Source organism: Petromyzon marinus (assembly GCF_048934315.1).
Source record: "Petromyzon marinus isolate PM22_M1 ecotype Great Lakes invasive population chromosome 68 unlocalized genomic scaffold, UKy_Petmar_22M1.pri1.0 chr68_unloc.1, whole genome shotgun sequence".
NCBI lineage: Eukaryota > Metazoa > Chordata > Hyperoartia > Petromyzontiformes > Petromyzontidae > Petromyzon > Petromyzon marinus.
Genome location: NW_027422597.1, coordinates 3427406 through 3444421, shown reverse-complemented (window position 1 = coordinate 3444421; position 17016 = coordinate 3427406). Strand labels below are relative to the sequence as shown.

At 48.3% G+C, this 17016-nt stretch overlaps 1 protein-coding gene across 1 annotated transcript in view; it reads left to right on the top strand.

The window, feature by feature from the left end:
- The window catches only part of LOC116957957 (E3 ubiquitin/ISG15 ligase TRIM25-like), a 509595-nt gene that overhangs the window by 303190 nt on the left and 189389 nt on the right, over positions 1-17016 (top strand). The gene's annotated exons all lie outside the window — the stretch shown is intronic.

Below are 17016 nucleotides of genomic sequence, written 5' to 3'. Positions count from 1 at the left end.
ACCACCACAAGTACCACCACAATTACCAACACATCTGCAACCACAACAACCACCACAACCACCACCACAACAACCACCACAATAACCACAACTCCTACCACAACCACCAACACAACCACCACAACAACCACCACAACAACCACCACAACCACCTCCACAATCACCACCACATCCACCACCACCACACCAACCACCACAAAAATCACCACCACAACTACCACCACAACAACCACCACTTCCACGACCACAACAACCACCACAACAACGACCGCAACCACCTCCACAACCACCACAGCAACCACCACAACCACAACCAACACCACAACCACCACCACAACCGCCACCACAACCGCCACCACAACAACCACTACAACAACCACCACCCTATCAACCACCACAACAACCACCACAATCACCACAACAACAAAGATCAAAACAAACACCGCAACCACCTCCACAATCACCATCAAAGCAACCACCACAACCAACACCACAACCACCACCACAACCGCCACCACAACAACCACCACAACAACCACCACCCATTCAACCACCACAACAACCACCAAACCACCCTAAAACCCACCACAAAAAACACAAAAACAACATCCACAACAATCACCACCAACACAATCACCACGACAACCATCACAACAACCACCACAACCACCACCACAATCTGCACCACAACAACGCAACAAACACATCAACCACCACAACAATCGTAACAACAACCACAACTGCCACAACAACCACCACAACCACCACAGCAACCACCACGACAACCACAACCAACACCACAACCACCAGCACCACCACCACCACAACCGCCACCACAACAACCACCACAACAAACACCACCCTATCAACCACAACAACCACCACAATCACCACAACAACAACCACCACAACAACGACCGCAACCACCTCCACAATCACCATCACAGCAACCACCACCACAACCAACACCACAACCACCACCAAAACCACCACCTCAACCACCACCACAACCACCAAAACCACCACAACAACCACCACCACAAACACAACCAACACCACAACCACCACCAAAACCACCACCACAACCACCACCACAACGACCACAACAGCCACCACAACCACCTCCACAATCACCATCACAGCAACCACAACCAACACCACCAACACAACCGCCACCAAAACAACCACAACAACCACCACCCACCACAATCACCACAACAATAACCACCACAACAACCGCCGCAACCACCTCCACAATCACCATCACAGCAACCACCACCACAACTACAACCAACACCACCACCAAAACCACCACCTCAACTACCACCACAACCACCACAACCACCAAAACCACCACAACAACCAGCACCACCACTACAACTGCCACCACAACAACCACCACAACCACCCTAAAACCCACCACAACACCCACGACAATAACCAAAACAACCACAAAAACAACATCCATAACAACCACCACAATCACCACAACAGCCACGACAACCACAACAATCGCAACAACATCGACAACCGTCACAACAACCACCACAACAACTACAACCACCTCAACAATCACAACCACAAACGCCACAACAACCACCACAAACACCACCACAACAACCACCACAACAATCACCAACACAACTACCACCACAGCAACCATCACAATCACCACAACAACAACCACCACAACAACCACCGCAAACACCTCCACAATCACCACCACCAAAACCACCACCACAAGCACCACCACAACCACCCCAAAAACCACCACAACCAAAACAACAACCATCACCACCATCACAACCAGCACCACAACAACCAAAACAACAACCACCACAACCGCCACCACAACCACCACCACAACAACCACCACCACAATCACAACCGCCACAACAACCACAACCACCACAAAAACCACCACAACAACCACCACAATCACCACAACAACAACCACCACAACAAACACCACCACCACAACCACCACCCCCACAACAACCACCACAACAACCACCGCAACCATCTCCACAACCAGCACAACAACCACCACAACCACCATCACAACCATCACTACCACCACAACAACAACCACCACAACCACCACAACCAGCACAACAACCACCACTACAACAACCACCACAACCATCACAACAACCACCATCCACCACTACAACAACCACCACCACAACAACCACCACAACCACCACAACAACCACCACAAGCACCACCACCACAACCACAACAACAACCACCTCCACAACAACCACCACCACATCCACCACCACAGCAACCACTACAACCAACACAACTACAACCACAACAACCAGCATAACCACCACCACAGCAACCACCACAACAACCACCACAACCATCACAACAACCACCAAAACCACCACCACAACAACCACAAAATCTACCACCAAAACCATCACAGCAGCAACCACAACAACCACCACCACCAGCACCACAACATCCACAATAATCACCACAACCACCACCACAACCACCACATCCAGCACAACAACCACCACTAAAACAACCACCACAACCACAACAACCACCACATCCACCACTACAACAACCACCACCACAACCACCACAACCACTTCCTCTAACACAGCTTAGAGGTCGCGGTCTGAGCTTGACTGTGTTCACTCCAGCGCTGTCCTTTGGACATTCTGGTCCCTTCACTCACTCCACTCACTCCACTCACTCACTCACTCCACTCACTCACTCACTCCACTCACTCACTCACTCCACTCACTCACTCACTCCACCCACTCACTCCACTCACTCACTCCACTCATTCCACTCACTCCACTCACTCACTCCACTCACTCACTTCACTCACTCCACTCACTCACTCCACTCACTCACTCCACTCACTCACTCCACTTCACTCACTTACTCCACTCACTCACTGACTCCACTCACTTACTGCACTCACTCCACTCACTCACTCCACTCACTCACTCCACTCACTCCACTTACTCTACTCCCCCCCCCGCTCCTGGTCCATCATGGCCCATACACCTCCTATGTACATCGTGCTCATTTTTATGCTAATTCCTTTGTCAAGCGTTTTACTTCCTCCCACACAGCTTAAAGGACGCGACCTGGGCTTGGCTGTTTTCACTCCAACGCTGTCCTCATGACAGCACAGTCCCTTCACCTGATGATGGCCACTTGTGTTGTGGCCAAAACGTCGTGAATTTTGTTTTTTTTTACGTGACTTTACCGAACAGAACCAAAGAGTATGTGTATATAAGTTAACATATAAATACATATTACATATATTTATATTAGATATTTATCAAATATATACTTTTTACTTGAACACATTCATACGTAAAAATTATATATAAATAAATATGTGTATATATTTAGAAATTAATGTGTGTCGTAATGCGATAGCAGTGATGTGGTAGTGTTAGTAGCTAGACGGTGCCACGTGATGCACCGTGGTGCTGGTGTGATGACAGTGGTGTGGTAGTGGTAGTAGCTAGACGGTGTCACGTGACGCACCGGGGTGCTGGTGCAATGACAGCGGTGTGGTAGTGGTAGTAGCTAGACGGTGCCACGTGACACACCGTGTAGCTGATGTTGTATACGGCCCTATTTCCACGTAAAAATATCAATAAAATATTTGCCGATACATATTTTTTTTGCCGAAATAATAAATGAAAACATGTAAGCCAGAGAGCAACAGACACAGTGATGAAGAGTGTTTTCCCTCTCTCATGGGCACAGACAGAGCGAAGCACAGCAAACTACAGGACTAACGTAAACGCAGAGCCAGGGTCGCTGAGAGTTCGCGTTGGCCGCAGACATAACCAAGCCAAACAGCTGAACCATTTACCCTGCATTGCTATTAAATTAACGTTAAAGTTCGGAATTCAACAACAGGAGTAGGCTAAAATTATCGATCCTAACGCTCGTTCCAATTGGAGACCAGGCTACGAGCTACATCAGTGAACCATTGCCCATTTGTTAGTTCAATACTGAATGTTAATTCATCTTTCATGGTTTCTGCACAACCTGACCGAGGCGTATGGCAGTCAGAGTTTTTCCTAATTCAAAACGAATTATCTAACCTCAGGACATAAGCAAATAATAATGCAGAGTTAAATTCAAAGGTTAGAGAGGGAGAAAGAGCCGAGCCAGCGCAGCCCTGAAGTAAGGGCGAGAGAGGCACCAGCGGGTGCCTGTGTGAAGCTGGCCTCAGCACGCCAAAGATAAGGGCAACGGAGAGAAATAGAGACGCCTTTGTCTTCCCGCAGTGCTGAGAGTGGACGGAGACCAGAGCCCAATTAATTATTGCAGCCACCTGCGCTCACGGGAAGGCTGGGAATCCGTAGATAACACTCCCCCACCGCAGCTACGCAGAGTGACGAAAATTAATGAGGACTGGAGAGGGGCCAGGATAGCGGGGTGAATCACAACTTGCTGAACATGGAACAGGTGGTGTTTGGGTGATGGTGGACCAAGGGCGTGAGGAGAGATGCCTTAGAAATGCAGCGTGTGTCAGCAGGACCCCAGGCAAACAAGTTTTAAGTTAAAGAAATCACAATACGTAATTTCATACATAACATTAATGTTAAAGCTAAATAATACTTGAGCGATGTTAAACCGGGGGCTAGGGAAAAAGAAAGTCTCCCAGCCGCCTTTGTCTTCCTGCAGCACATGATGAGAATATGCATACGCTCAAGAGAGCACCTTCCCTTGAAGTAAAATCAAATACCACGATAGAAAACCAACACAACAGACCTCGAGTAACATACAGAATCATTACTGTAAGACTATGATGGAATAAACTGATGGAATAAAATGTTAACTTAAAAAACTTTAACCATTTTTTTGTGCGTCGGTGAAGGTAGCACCGGAGGGAATATCGCCCCTCCCTCCAGGTTGTGCAACACAGACAGAGACGCCTTTGTGACGATTCGGAACATCTGTTTTTTCATTGTTTATGCAAAGAGGAAGGCAACAGAACTATGCCATAAATGACGCACACAAGGCCACATATACGGATGGACAGACGCACATACGGACACACACTCCAGACCACGACACACAGCTATGTCAAAAGAAGCTCCGCCTTGTGGGGAGGAGCCAAGAGGAGGGATCTTGGCATAAAATAGGACACTACAGCAATGAAAGCGGAGCTCATTGGGGGGAGCTTATCGGGGGAAGCTCATCGGGCGGAGCTCATCGGGGGGAGCTCATCGGGGAGAGCTCCTTAGAGCTCATCGGAGCTCATCGGGGAGAGCTCATCAAAGCTCATCGAAGCTCATTGGGGAGAGCTTATCAGAGCTCATCAGAGCTCATCGGGGAGACTTCATCAGCAAGCGGACAAGACCAGCTTGCCAGCTCAACTCATCCCTGCAGACGCAGAAGAAGTTTCTGCCGCCCGCCAGAATGCTGAGACTCGCTGCTTAGCGACGGGGCACCATCAAAAGTAGTATCGCAACGAACGTGTATCGCCAGCGCCCGATAGCGCACAGGTGGTCAACTCTCAGAGACACCACCGCGCACGCTTATAACTTACGCTAATTCGAGTGATAATCGTATTAATTTATGCGAGTGGGTGTGGTTATGTTAATGACAGCCTTTATGATAATCAGACCCCGCCTCGTTGACGAGGGTCGGTTATCAATCTGGACAATACAATTAATCGTATGCAGTTATGTTAGTATGATGTGGTATGCCAGAGTCAACTCAGCTTCGCTGTTTAACTTCGTATTATCGATCAGTATAATACAATTATTCTCACTTTAACGTTTATTGAGTGGATTTGTGTGTTTATATTGTAGGTCACCAAGTTCATATCTCAACGCAGAACCAGGTCTTATGCATAGATTTCATGAAAGAATCACACGACCACTTCTGCATTAATCAATTTTTTCTAATTAAACCTTTACTCTAAAAGATACAACTCTCGGCTTGGAAATACAACACAGTATCAACACAGTCTCATCAATGACTGGGTTGTTTCACTTTGACAACAGCACCTGTGGTTAATTCCACCACGTAATGCGAGCTCGGTTGGTGAGAGAGAGAGTCGTTAAAACATGCATATGCTAATCTAAATAAAACCTTAACTTTATAATAAATGATTATACTTGAATTGTTCACGCAGTACCGCACTCATTATTGATCATATGCAACCCTTATCACATTGTTAGCACATTGGGTCACGGAACGGTAGAGTATTCTGGAGAGTATGCAAGTATGTGCGGCGATCAGTAACGAAAGGTACTTAAAGATTATATGATGATATTCATACGAAAAGGCGATCAAAACAGTTATTATTCCCAAAGGCACAAATATATCAACAGATCCATCGGACAGATTATATGATTACCGAAATGGCTTAGAGTGAGGGTGTGCGGTTGGGGGCGTTCTCTGCCCTGATATCCTTATCTTGGGCCAACGTTTAATTAATTATGGACCAGTTTGCCTGATAAGGAAGCCGGTTGGATACGCTATTCCCCCACGTGAGCGTAGTTCCGTGGCGAAGGGGTCAAGGATTAATTCGTATTGATGGATCGGTTGGTAATTTATGCGATTAGAAGTACAGCCCAAAACAAAATATTAAGGAGGAAAATTATGAATATACTTATAAACGACGGACTGTTATCACCCGATCTGTAGCGATGCTTCCACGGCCACAGATGGTTCACGTTTTGGGATTGGCTTTTGGTCCCTGACTCGTGTATGGTGAAGGATGTAAATTGTTTTGAATAGTCAGTGTTCGGAGTTGATTCTTTGCGTCAAACAGACGCCTGGCCTGTCGTGTGGTGGGAGCGGTGCGCGTCATACGTATTGGTCGATTCTTCTCTCGGCTCGGCTGAGCCGAGCTAATGAGCCGACATGCTGTTGTAGTTGCAATGACCCGTCGGTAGATGGCGCACGCAGCTCACTGGTAGCGTGCGGTGGTGTCGCTGGCTGTTGACACCGGTTGTTGTAGTTGTGATGACCTGTCGGTAGATGGCGCACGCAGCTCGCTGATAGCGTGCAGTGGTGTCGCTGGCTGTTGACACCGGTTGTTGTAGTTGCGATGACCTGTCGGTAGATGGCGCACGCAGCTCGCTGGTAGCGTGTGGTGATGTCGCTGGCTGTTGATACACGTTCGTTGCAATGCTACTTTTGATGATGCCGACTCGCACCATGTAGCCTCGTCGCTAAACAGCGACCCTCGCCACTCCCGCGGGTGGCAGAGACCTCCTCCACGTTGGCAGAGGCCGATCCCACGCAGGGATGAGCCGAGCTGACAAGTTCAGCTGAGCTGATGAGCTCCTTGCTGATGAGCTGAGCCGAGCTGGTGAACTCAGCTGATGAGCTGAGCTCCGCTGATGCTGAGCCCCGATGAGCTGATGAACTCAGCTGATTAGCTCAGCTGAGCTCCTGACGGTAGCTCAGCTGAGTTCCGGACGAACTCAGCTGAGTTCCTGACGAACTGAGGTTTCAATGCTGTAGTGTCCCCTTTTATGCCAAAATCCCTCCTCTTGGCTCCTCCCCCAAGGTGGAGCTTCTTTTGATTTAGCTGTGTATCGTGGTCTGGAGTGTGTCCATATGTGCGTCCGTTCGTATGTGTGTCCTTGTGTGCGTCATTTACGGCACAGTTCTGTTGCCCTCCTCTTTCCACAAACCATAACAACAGGTGTTACAAATCGTCTCACAGGCGTCTCTGTCTATGTTGCACAACCTGGAGGGAGGGGCGATATTCCCTCCGGTGCGACCTTCCCCGTGAGTCCACGTTCGTTAATGGGTTTTTTTTTAAGTTCACATTTTATTCCACCATAGTCTTGCAGTTTTGATTCTGTATGTGGCTCGAGGTCGGTTGTGTTAGTTTCCCATCGTGGTGTTTCATTTTATTTCAAGGAAAGGTGCTCTCTTGAGCTTATGCATATTTTTATCATGTTCTGCAGGAAGACAAAGGCGGCCGGGAGACTCTCTTTTTCCCTGGCCCCCGGTTTAACATCGCTCAAGTATCATGTAGTTTTATGTTCGACCAGGTTGTGATTCACCCTGCTATCCGGGCCTCGTCATTTTAAGGTGAATAGTGTTAGTATCAATGTTCGGTGTGACTGTCTTGTAATTTCTTTAACTTACTTTGTTTGCTGAGGTCTGCTGATGCCTTCGTTAGCAAGGAATTTCAAGGCATCTCTCTCTGCTCCCTCCTCTCGCTTGCCCGTGTGGTGTCTCATCCTAGCTGCGGTGGGGGAGCGTTATCTCCATTTTCCCAGCCTTGTGAACGCAGGTGCTGAAATAATTGCTTGGCGTCTGTCCGCTCTCTCACGCTACGATTTAGACAAAGGCTCCTCTGCTTCTCTTCCATTGCCCTTGAGGTTAGAGAATTCGTTTTGACTTCAGTAAAAATTCTGTGTTTGTCATACGCTTCGGTCAGGTTGTACAGAAACGTATTAAAGATGAATAAACATTCAGTATTGGATTAGCAAATGGGCAATGGTTCAGTGATGTAGCTCGTAACCTGGTCTCCAATTGGAGCGAGCACGAGGATCAATAATTTTAGCCTACTCCTGTTGTTGAATTTCGAACTTTAACGTTACTTTAAAAGCAATCAAGGATAAATGTTTGAGCTTTTTGACTTAACTATGTCTGTGGCTAACACAAACTCTCTCCTCTCTGCCTGCACGGGTGATGTGTGCGTCATTCATTAGGCCTTATCTCTCCCTTGAGCATGGTTGCGATAATTCCGCCAACCTGGCCCTCCTTCAGTCCCATTACTTATCAACACCTGGTGTTTTGCTGGTGCTGACTTTTGCGTGTTTTCTTTATTTATTTCTCTAAAAATATATATGTATTGGCAAATTTCTTGTTAATATTAAAGATGGAAAAAGGGGGCCATATACAACAACGCACCGTGGTTCTGGTGTGATGACAGCGGTGTGATAGTGGTAGTAGCTAGGTGGTGCCACGTGACTCACCGTGGTGCTGGTGTGATGACAGCGGTGTGGTAGTGGTAGTAGCTAGACGGTGCCACGTGATGCACTGCGGTGCTGGTGTTATGACAGCGATGTGGTAGTGGTAGTGGCTAGACGGTGTCACGTGACCCACCGTGGTGCTGGTGCGATGACAGCGGTGTAGTAGTGGTAGTAGCTAGACGGTGCCACGTGATGCACTGCGGTGCTGGTGTCATGACAGCGATGTGGTAGTGGTAGTAGCTAGACGGTGCCACGTGACGCACCGTGGTGCTGGTGTGATGACAGCGGTGTGGTAGTGGTAGTAGCTAGATGGTGCCACGTGACGCACCGTGGTGCTGGTGTCATGACAGCGGTGTGGTAATGGTAGTAACCAGACGGTGCCACGTGATGCACCGTGGTGCTGGTGCGATGACAGTGATGTGGTAGTGGTGGTAGCTAGATGGTGCCACGTGACGCACCGGGGTGCTGGTGCGATGTTTCTGCGTAATTCTCCATTGGGACCGCTTGGGGCTGGGTCAAAAAAAAAGACAAATGGGGGGGGGGGGGGAGCAGTGAGGAAGAATCTTTGGGTAATGCCGAATTTATGAATGGGGACTTTGTGACAACTGAGAGCGTTAATAAGCAATGGAGCGTGCACATTGGTGGTGATAAAATATTTTAATTACCAAATAATTTAAAATATATTTATATATATTTACTCTGATCACATTCCCTGCACAAGACCGGCCACCGTCCCCTCGGAATGGAGATCTATTCCGTCTGTGTGGGATAGAGTGTCTCCCCTCTCTCCCTCCCTCAACGCCTCTCACTACCTCCTTCTCTCCGTCCTTCCCTCCACTCCACTCCCTCCACTCCCTCCACTCCCTCCCTCTCTCCACTCCCTCCACTCCCACCCTCAATCCCCCCTCCCTCCTACCTTCCCCACCCTCCCCTCTCTCAATCTGAGTTCTCCGTTCTCCCAGGAATGTTTAAGCCCCTAATAAAAACTTGCCCAACGCTACTTTCATTTGTAGAGGAGGAGCGCAGAGCTTGGGGCAATCATTGGTGGCGCCGGCTCCTCACCACCTGGCTGCTCCCTATCCCGCTCCTCGTCTGTGGATCCTCCCTCCTGGCGCCTCTGAGGTCGTCCTCTCTGCACGAGAGCGAGCGACTTACCGTGCAGCGTGCTATAAGTTGAAATAATCGTTCTTGTTGTTGTTTTTCATGTCACGGAGACGAAGGCGAGGAGCGTCAAGGAGGGTGTCACGAATCTGCTCCATGTTGCACCATCTGGCCACCTCGCAGCCCCTAGCGTGACCCTCGCCTTCAAAAGGCTTCGTCATAAGCCGGTTTCCATCGCTCGGTGTTCATCAAGATGCTTGTGAAGCGTGCTTAGCGATTGCATTCCACTGCCATCGCTACACTTACGGAGTGTCTCACCCCATTCTCGTCCCTCCTCCACCTCCTCCCTCCTCCTCATCCACTCCCCCTCCTCCCCCCCCTCCTCCTAAGCCCCCCTCCTCCTACCCCCTCCTCCTCCCCTCCCCCTCCTCCGCCCCTCCTCCTCCACCCTTCTTCCCCCCTCCCCGTCCTCCCCCTCCACCTGCTCCCACCTCCTCCTTCATATTTTATGATCTTCAGGATACCAACAGCCAACTAAAGAGTGACACTAGGATGTAAAGTATGTTGGTGCACAAGACACTGACACGAGGCTCAGAGCATCATTCCACATCAAAGCGCCACGGTGGCTAGGAGATGATAACTACCTCGCCTGGTGTACAAGAGGTCGTGGGTTCCATCCCAACCCTGACGCCTGCTGTATATTTGGAGTTTCCGTGTCTCTCTCTTTCCCTGTGGTCGCGTGGATTTTTTCCGGTTTTTCCTCCACATTTAGAATTGTGAGAATTTGACTGCTATACATTTCTACGCGATAAGCCACTTCATTGAGCTGTCGTCACGTGTGGCGAGGTCGCTTCTGTGAGTAGAACTATAAAAGAGCCGCATAGCTCAGTGGGCCTTGCATGGTAAATCGACCGATGCAGCTGCTTGTTGTTGTAGTCACCAGCGAGACGTCACGGAACTCAAATCGTCAACGTTGCTGTGGGTTCACTCTCCAGCACATAACCGGTTTGTGCTGAAGTAGTCACTGATTGTCACCTGTTGTGCATTGTGACGTCACCACGCACGTCCCATGCATAGTGACTGAGTCGCGCGTCTCCATAGCAACCGGCCTCTGTATTAATTAGCTGTTTACATTTAAGGCAGTAAAAACAAACTTACATCGATCTTCTTGTATCACTCGACAGCAACAGAGCCCAGACTAGCCGAGACAATAACAAAGATCCCCCGTGTAGCCTTAGCAGACTGTTGGGTCAAGTGCTGTTAGCGAGTAGCAGCACCTGTGAAGGCCGACACTGTGGTACACGAGGGGGCAGGAGGCTAGCACCATTCCCGGCCGCCTTTGTCTTCCTAGTGGTAATGTTTACTACACACCACGCCAGGTACGCATTTGAGGCCGAGTCGATCTAGGGGATGCCCAGCACCGGTTGTTCAGATCATTCCTCACCGGTGTTGGCGGCCGTGAGCAGGAATCCAACTCGGTCGGCCCGAGTTCGAAGCGCAGCGCGCCGCTAACCGCTGCGCCACCACTCCCCACGCCGGGTGGCAGCACAGCTCCGAGCGGCAGAGACGCGGACACCGTGGGGATCCCATCACGAGGAGACCCCACGTGGAGACGTCTCAACATGAACTCGCGCCGCTGACGTCGCTCCTTCACACCGTTGCCGTGGTCCAGGATGCCTCTAACACGACGCGTTGCTTTGAGCGGGCGAGCGGCCTGGCTGAGCGGCAGCGATGGAACGCGCGGAGGTAACCGTTGAGCGAGCAGCTGCCATCTACCACGTGACGAGCACGAGGCCTAGCCCAGCCCTCACCAATTAGAGACCAGCACATGAAGTGTGGTGCATGGAGAGAGGGGGCACCTGGGTTTGGGGGCTGGGTAGGGGTAGGGGGAGGGAGAGAGGCAGTGGGAGGGGTAGGGGGAGGGGCAGTGGGAGGGGTAGTGGGAGGGGCAGTGGGAGGATTTGAGGGAGTGGGAGGGGGAGGGGGTGTGGGGTGCTTGGGAAGGGTGCATGATTGGGGGGTTGTCTGCATGGGGGGGCTTGGGGGTTGTCACGCGAGAGGAGGGACCCCTAGGGGGTGGGGGAGATGGGGATGTTGGGGGTCACGTGGGGTTCATTTGTTTTACTGCCGGCACTGCTCCAGAGTTGCGGACCAAATCACGAATCGCGACCGATTCCCAGACGCCGTTTGGGTACAGGCCGGGCCTGGAGTGGTGTTGGTGCGCGCCACGCGAGGGCGATGCCGCTCCACTGCAGGGATTAACGGGGCGCGCTGAATAAGGGGCCATCCATTTAGTACGTACACAAAAATCTGTCAAAACTTGACCCCTCCCCCCTCCCTGTACGCACGCGTAGTTTTTACACCCCCCCCCCCACCTGCGTACGTACGCTGGACTAACGCCCCCCCCCCCCCCGAATCCCATAGAACAGCCGATATTATATCCATGCAGAAACGATCAAGGATGAATAATATTAATGTGTTTAAGCAAACACATTGTCCACCGCCGGCTGCATTAATATTATCAAGAATTCATCCCCCCCCCCCCCGTTTCTTATGCGTACATACAATGTCAGTAGACTCCCCATAGGCAAGCGTACCCATTTGGGTTAACTCCCCCTCCCCCCTCTATGCGTACATACTAAATGGATGGCCCCTAATGAAAGTACACAGGAGATTTCAAAAGGGGCTGTGGCCAAATCAACCCGGAATGTCGCCGATTTTTTTTTTACAGATCTCGGAAGCTACGCAAGGTTGAGTCTGGACTGTGGCGCTTGGATTGGTGAGCGGCGTGCACGTCGGAGTGCGGTGTGCAGGTTACGCGTTGTGCCTCTCTACGATGCGCTTTCAGGCTCTGCCGCTTATTGATCAGCGCGATGTATGTGACGTTCCCTCCACGTGCTGGGAGCATCGTCAAGATTTTAAGCTTCTTCATTTGAAAGCGGAAATGCGAGGAGCATTGACAGCTTTCAATTCTTCGTTACGCTGGAGCTGAGATTCCAATCATAATTGTTAAGTTATTTAATGAGCTTTAGGATACTCCTCAAGCCATGGGTAAGGTTTTAATGAGCTTTAGGATACTCCTCGAGCCATGGGTAAGGTTTTACATTTTTGTTGAAGTAACGAGACATTGACTGGACATGAAGGGACTTGCATTGTCCTCTTCAATCGATCTTCAGTCTGCGTCGGTGCACATCACAGCAGCACGGTAACGGTACCGGGGGCACAAAGCAACAGGAATGGAATAAAAGAATCCCGTCACGACCTTAGCAGGTCAACTTGCAGCTGCGCACAACGAATATCAGAAGAACATTAAGTAGCAAATAAAGTTAATAATAAATTTAAAAAATGAATAAGTAAATACATTTAATAATACAATTGTTAACATGATTATGAAAATTAATTGTAAATACAATTTTACGTGAATTTACGCATTTACATTAAATCACTAAAAAAATATTTTAAAATAATTTCAATAAAGTCAAATATTTATGAATAATAATTTAATATTAAAATAAATTTAATTTGCGTAAAATTGCAACTAAAATAATATTAGACAATAATATTTTAAAATATTTACTAATTTTAATAAAATGAATAATACATGAATAATAACATTAACAACAAGCACATTTAAAGAATAATAAATGCACCGGGCTCCCCCCTTGTTAAATGGTGGATGTTAGGGGCAGGCGAGTGTGAGTAGCTGCGTCTTGTACAGAGCACGGAGTTGAGAGACACTGGGCGCTTTAAAGACGTCCTGTGGGCAGGGCGTGCTCGAGACGGCTTCTCCCGCCAGCGTCTGGTGTGAACAATCCCGGTGCGGTTTGGATGAACTTATTCACTCGCGCGATCGCCACTCATCCATTGTACAACACGTAAAGTACGGGGGAAATCACTGCTGTCGAGAAAGTATTTTATTTTGAATTCAAACAAACCACGTGTGACAGAACCCTCTGCATGTAGGCACACGAGCTACAACATCAAAGTGAAGGAGTGTGCGCACGTCAATTAGAATGGACGTGGGGGGTCGTGAGTGGCAATGCTGCTGAGTTGCTCACAGCGCAGCTGCTCGAGTGGAGGAGGAGAATAAAATAAACAACAAGCAAGACGTTGATGATGAACCTGAGTACACAGACACATCTAACGCGATGGAGCAGGTGGAGATGAGTCCACTTGCTGTACTGCCATCTGCTGGCACGCCAGGGTATGGTGACCTCAGTGCCCAGGGGGAAGGGAGTGATCCAACTGGATTACATGGGATGCCTCGCTCCTCAATGGATCCAGTGCTGGATTTCAGGCACGCATCACCACAGCTTGTGCTATGGAGGTACAGCACAGTTCGTTGTTGGAGGGAAAGAAGAGGGTGGTTGGAAAGTCTGCAGAGAAGTTTATGAATGACAACAAAACAACTGAAGGCTTTAGCTGGTGGAGTTTAAAGGGATAAAATGTCGAGAGAGATCAGTAAAGTTGGGTATTTCTGCTATGGACGGAGCTAATCATCTACGAGCCACCCATTGCAACGCACGCAGTTACTCAGAATAAATAATGTATAGTGTCCACAGGCCGTGCGGATCGTGGGGGTTGCTTGGAGCAAACTTCACCACGCCAGACAGTACGGGTTGGTGGTAGACGTGGGATCTATAGACAGAGGTACATGTTGCAGTACAACATTAGATTGTTCTGCTCTACCCTGTTCTACCCACATCAATGTCCAGCCTAGCAACCGTAAAATAACTGAGACGGAAGCAAGGCACTTATAGGGCCACACAGAAGGTTTAACGAACCCACTTCATGTACAACATCTGGCTACTTTGCCGCCTCAGCTACTTTTCAGTTTCACAAATATTCCACCAACCACCCCCTCAAAAGGCTTCCACTCAGGTGGGCCCCACCAAGTGATGCTGATCAAAGTGGTGGTGAAGCCTCTTCAGTCTGTGCGCGTGGTCTACGAATTGTAATCATCTTCATCGATTTTCTAATCAGCTCAACATATTCATCAATATCACAGCCATTCAAGTAAATGCATGTATACACACGATAAGCAACGTTTATAGCAATTGGCATTATTCTTAAACACAGTTGGGATATGCCTGAAACGTACACCAGTTACATGTTTTCTATTATCTGGCTATTGTCGACGAATGTGTTTAGAGTTTGTTATCTTTGCTTGGGCACAACTGCCAACGCGGTGTCATCAAATAATAAGAATTCTAAATCTACAAGTTAAATAAGAAGTTTGTTTTACGTTGAGGACTGACAGGCCGCTTAAAGTTTAAAATACCTGCGACCTTTGGAGACCAACTAGAAGTGGAATGATTCAGCGAACACTGGCACAAGGCTCACCAGCATTCCAAACGTGAGCGCCTTATGTCTTGAACAGCTAAAATGCGAATAGTTTAAGCAGAGTTGTCATTCCATTGTGCGCTTTAAACAAAAGCAAACAAATCACGTGACATGTTTCAGGCTATTTGGGGACAAAATGAGGGTAGTCTATCGTCTCAAATGCAATCGAAACTGCCTAAAAACACAGATATACTAAATTCAACATACATAGTATCCATGCTTCTTTCCTGATATTTCTTGAAGTCTGCATGACATTTTTTAGATGTCCCTGAATTTACAGATGTTTTTTGTCATTGTCTACTCGATGAATGAGGTGCACTAAGCCCCATCATATGCAAATGCTCCACGTGTGGTTGTCTGGGTTGGGCTACGTGTTGACCGTCACGTCTCTCAAGAATTATCCAGATGCAGCCTAACCGAAGACAATGCACTTGGAATACGAGGGGGTGTGGGCATTTGAACGTTAAAATGAACGAAAATTGCTTTCTCGCGATATATACAATTAGAGCATAAAATACAATCCGGGTTGGTGAAGTGGGGTCGAGACCCATTTAGTGATCAACTCTTCAATGTTATTAGATGTGGCCAGATATTTAACTTGCATCACCAGATTAGCCTTGACATCTCTTCACCATGGTCACTGTTAGCCACTCTCCTCCCTTCATTGGCCTCCTGGAATGTCACTTCCTGATCAGCGGTCCAGCCCTACAGTAGATGACGTCCGACTGCACAGGCTGCCGGAGTTTATCGGTCAAAGCGTGGAGTCTTTGTCTGCGGAAACCGAGCTCCCTTGCAGAGTCTCTCACGATTCTGACCTCGGCCTCGTGCCGTTCACGACCTATGCATCTCGTATTGGCCCCCTCACTAAGAGCTTTAGCGTGAAAAATCATCGCTTGCAGACGGCACCAGATTCCTCGCCTTATTTGATTAAACGGAAGATTAAAAGTAACAATATAGATAAGCAGTCACTACGACCCCTTAATATAATTATAGTTTTTAATCTGGGTTCCATGCATCCCTTAGAGATGCGAGATGCCCTTTCTGGACGTGCGAGGCGTGGCAGGTTTTTTGGAAGGTAAATAATTGAAACACAAATAAAGAACAGACACGTAAGTAACGTGACTACTTTGTTTCATCAACCCCTATGTATTTATTTATATTGTACATTTTTTTTACGATTAATAACCAAATCGGTGCAAAGCTGCAGTAAAGGTTAGGAACCACTGCCTTCATATATCAGTCCCTACAAACAAAAACAACTGTATTTATTACTGAACTCACCAAGCCCCATTACCTTCTTGGAGAGTCACATGTCAGTAGCATTGATAATTATACGAGCAGATTCTGCATTGGCTTTGACATTCAGTGTGTCCACATCATTAGACCTCCTTTGCCAGTAACAAAATATAAAATCGTGTTGTTCCCTTTTTTATGGCAACAAAACTGAAACATGTTACGAGGAATCATGTCTGCATTAACCATAATACTTGTGGTCAAAATGCAAACAAAAAAACATCACGCATCTCATGGGGTGCGAGACATGGCCAGGTTTTATTAAGGTAAATAAAAAACAAATTAAGTACAGGTACGTAAGCACAACTGCTGTGTTTCATCAAACTCTATG